The 4,708-nt window shown below is 33.1% G+C and overlaps 1 long non-coding RNA gene across 1 annotated transcript; it reads left to right on the plus strand.

The window, feature by feature from the left end:
• The first annotated feature begins 1,555 nt into the window (after window positions 1–1,555).
• Window positions 1,556–4,445, plus strand: LOC132189974 (uncharacterized). The gene is made up of 4 exons (XR_009441081.1): window positions 1,556–1,671; window positions 1,831–1,937; window positions 2,945–3,017; window positions 4,083–4,445. It is a non-coding gene; the product is annotated as an uncharacterized LOC132189974 (long non-coding RNA).
• Window positions 4,446–4,708: the final 263 nt, after the last annotated feature.

The following is a 4,708-nucleotide window of genomic DNA, read 5'->3' on the forward strand; positions in this document are numbered from 1 at the left end:
TCGAGCTCGAGCTCGAGCTCGACTCAAGCCCGACTATGCTGCTCGAGCTCGGCTCGACAGGGTATGTACCCTGCTCGAGCTCGACTATTTTGCTCGATCTCGAGCCAGGCTCGAGCTCGAGCTCGACTTTGTTTTTTTTTTTTGTAATTTAGATGTATTAGATTATAAAAATCATCCAGAATAATTTGCACCTTAAAATACTAAAGAATATTAAACAAACATATCAGATTAATGTCAACCTTACAATTAAAACTAACAAAATCAACTAAAATGCTAAAGAACATTAAACAAATATAATAGATTAATCCCAACATCACAATCATCCATACAAAATCAACTAAAATGTTAAAGAACATTAAACAAACATAAGACAGACGCAATCCAATGTATAGGTAGCGCAAATTCCTCTTCAACCCAAAAGCCAGGATGAAGTTCATGTCCACAACTCGAAGGTTTGGACTAAAATTCACATCTACGACCTAAAAGATCTGGATCAAAGTTCAATACTTCAGTTCACATCCAAGTAGGCAGATCGAGTGGCCAAGCCTTATTACAAAATAGAAGCAAGAAAACCGAAATACTCAAACTCTAAGTAATAAATTCATATGATCTAATGGTCGTATACTCATACTTAAATTTTATGATCATATTATCTCACAATTAATATTAATATTATCTTAGATCTAAGATCATGTGATACATCATATATGTTTTATAAGAATAAAGTATATAATTATAATGTATTGATTAAATAACACAATAACTTATGCAGATATACCATATGATTATATAATGATTAATGATTATGTGATATATACGATTCCAATTTCCAAAGTATAAACTATCTAATTATAATATTTGTATTAAATGACACAATAACTTGTGCGGTTGTACTATATGATTATATCATATGATAAAATGATTAATGACAATATCATATATATATATATATATATATATATATTTCTTATATGTTTTTATATTAATATATACATATATTATATATATAATATATATACACACATATACATAAATAACAAAAAAAAAAACAAAGGTATATAATATATTTGTTATTATTGAGTAAATGAGTAATGTTGATTATATATTGTTATTTGTTACTTAATAAAAAATATACGAGCCGCGAGGCGAGCCTTATACGAGCCGAGCTCACGAGCTGCTCACGAGTTAGCCGAGTCGAGCCGAGCTTGTTTCGTTTAATATTCGAGCTAGGATTTGTGTTCACGAAGTGCTTCATATAATATTCGAGTCGAGCACGAGTCGATCTTATGCAAGCCGAGCCCGAGCTTGCTCACGAGACGCTTCGCTCACTTAACAGCCCTAGTTGCTGCTCTCGATTTTTTTATTTTTGGTCTAATTCCTTGTAACTTTCCTTTTTTTATTTTATTTCTTTTTTATTTTTTTATTTTTTTTTTATAAATTACTTAGAAATAAATATAAAAACCAAAAATAAAAACACCTAAATTACGATTGTACCCCTATGAATTACTTTTCTTTGTTCTCGTCCTTATTTGCTTCTGGCCATAAACTCACGCGCATTTTCTTCCTCTCAAACACCGTTGACTCCACGCATGGTGCCGTTCTGAGCAGACACAGACGACTTGCCTATCTACGAGACGACTCCTCGGCTCCTCTCTCCCTCTCTCTCTATTGGTACTCCTCGTTCTTGAACTCTGATAGATAATTGCGAGATTTGGGATCACGCTTTCCTCTTTAATTATTTTGTAAAAAAAAAAATTATGTCTGTATATTTTATGAATCATCCAGCCCTGCTCATGTGTTTCTGATCTTGATTTTTGATTATATGGTTAGTGGGTTCGTCGCTTTCGAAGCTATGAACTGGATTCAGCGCAAGATCTATCTTTACAATGTCACTTTTGGGCTCTACATGTTGGATTGGTGGGAGCGTTATCTTTTCAGTATCCTCTATTGTTTTCCTTTCTCCAATGATCTGCTTTCTTTGATATATGCCTGTTAGATTGTGATTTAATGTTGTATTGTTGATAAAGTGCAACTGTGGAATTTACACTGTTCAAATTTGGATAACTTTTACAAATTCGCCCATTTGCCAAAAAAAAACATTTTGCAGGTGCCATGTAGTAATTCTTGTTGCTTTAAGGATTTGGTAATCTACCCCAGCCCCCAGGGTTTCATCGAATGAGCTGCTTGAGTAAGAACCAGAATTTTCAGTGGAAGTTTGGTTCAAAAGATTAAGCTGATGGGAACTATTGATTTAATTATTTAGATAATATTCTCACACTCTTTTCACGTATGAGCTCGAACTCTCCCTGTGTTAGGATTCAAATTCAAGACTATTGCTCTTATACCATGTTAATCTCCGGTTATTTCAAAAGCTTTTGCAGAAAGAAAATAAGGATCTTAATCTTTTAATTACATATTCTAATATTTTTGTTTACAATTTATTTTGTGAAGCTTTTGTCAACTAATTTGCTTGCAATACTCCTAGTGTAATTTTTTAATGAGGCGAAAAAATAAAAGTGAATTTGAGGCCTTGGTTTACAAGGACTTTTCTGGTCTTGTTGGTTTTACCTGCCACCTCTCAATAGAAAGTGATTTTCTGCCGTTATATGCTTGTATAAGATTGCACTTGAGTTTTAATTACCAGTTAGCCCAAAAAATTTAGGACCGTAAGAAATGGTGATTTAGTCATTTAATTAATGTTCTAACGGTTTCATTTACAATTTAGTTTGTTGTGAACCTTTAGTCAATTTGCTTGCAATGCTCCTAGTGTAATCTTTAAAAAATAGTTATAGAATGAGGCGAAAAAACGACAGTGAATGTGAGGCCTTGGTTTACGAGGCGTTTTCTGGTCTTGTTGGTTTTACCTGCCACCTCTCAACAGAAAGTGATTTTCTGCTTGTATGCTTGTATGATATTGCACTTGAGTTCCTAAATCTTTTACCAGATGCTTTGGTGATTGTCTTGATGTGGTTCATTCTTTTCAATGGATCGCGATCCGTAACTGAGTTCTGCAAGAGGTAACCAATGAACCCTTATCTCTGGTTCCTCTCTGTTAGCATGACTACCACTTCACTACTTCACAAAAATTAGTTGCATTGCACTTGGTCACTATGGCTTATTCGCCTAATTCTAATGTTTGTTGCAGCTTTATATGTGCTATCTTTCTTTCATTCTTTATGGTATTTTTTTCAAAGCATATGTCATGATTGGGATTTGATGATTGTGGAGTCTGGAGTTTAGTTAATGTTGGTTCAGCATGATGAATAATGATAGTGTCTTTTGATAATAATCATTTTGCTGCCTTAGAAGTAAATGAAGAAAATAAAGCAAAGATAAAAATTACAAAGCTTTTCAGTTATTTCATGTTCAAACGACAAAAGCCGTGCAGGGCTTATTGCTCCAGGCATTGCTCTGTACAAGCAAATCCTTTGATAGATTCAATTTTTGCCTGAATGAGTTGGAATGTCTTTCATAAGAGAGTCTTGGATTCTAGGTTCAGATTAGCTCTTGTTTTGTTTGCCTCTGTTCTATTCACAGATGACTCTTCTATACTTCTTTCTCATATGCCAAGGGGGAGGCTTTGTTTGACAAAACCTTTTCTTTAGACACTGTAATTGATGTAGATTGATGTGAAAAAAAAAAAAAAAAATTAAGAATGTTTGGTATAAAAATGTGAAAAAGTGATATGGAAAAGTGAAAAGTTTTGTTTTGTAATGATTTTTTTATTTGAATAATAATAAAAAAAGAATGATGTGATATAAAAAGTGAAAAAAGTTAGAATATTTTGATGTTGATTTTTTTGGAAAATGGTGATGAACAGTAACAAAGGAAAATGAAAGGCTTTGCCAAACAAAGCCAAAATCTCTTTGAATGGCATCACCTTGCGCAATTATTAGCATAGCAGATACTTTAATAAACACAGGATCAGCATATGTAGCACCATTTTGTTCATGCTACTGTAACAGCTCTGTAATGTGGGGTCCTTTTATGTTAGTGCAACTTTATTAGAAGATAATTATTGTTCCCTTTAATTAAAGTTGGTGAATTGAATCCTTAAAAATGTTTTTGTGCCTATATTTTAGGTGGGGTGTGCATATCAAACATGATTGGAAGGATTCGGCAGCACAAATACATGGGGTTTGAGTACCTCTTCTAGTACAAAGCATAGGGTGTTCCTTTAGATTTTTCTTTATTCAAAGTCCTTTTTCCTTTCTGATTCCTAGATGTAATATTTCCTGGTGTTATAGCATATCCTAAGGCTGCAAACTCTTTCTGCATTATACCATTTCTTGGGTCCACTGGATGAAAGATGTCTATTACCTCTGTGTATTGCTTAAAATCTTGTTATTTTCGCTTTCAATGTCATAGCATCGGTTGATGAGAAATTTTTGGTGCATTTTGCTGCCACGAGACAGATAAGGTCATACAATAATGTTGTCAAATCATGTTTCTTGTAAGAATTTTCAGCTATGCTTTGTTTTCTTGATTGATTTCTTATGTATTTATGTTAAACTCAATTTTCACTTACATAATTGAGGAAACAAGTTTGTGAAAATACAAAAAGATCACCTCAAGCAAATGTAAGTAAAAACATAAATACTTGGGAAAGTCATTTTTGGCCCTTGTGGTTTGGGTTTGTATCAAGGAAAATATTAGACTTTAAACTATTTTACAAATTTTTTTTAATGACTTGATATGTGTCAGCATA

This window comes from Corylus avellana, chromosome ca8 (assembly GCF_901000735.1).
Source record: "Corylus avellana chromosome ca8, CavTom2PMs-1.0".
Taxonomy (NCBI): domain Eukaryota; kingdom Viridiplantae; phylum Streptophyta; class Magnoliopsida; order Fagales; family Betulaceae; genus Corylus; species Corylus avellana.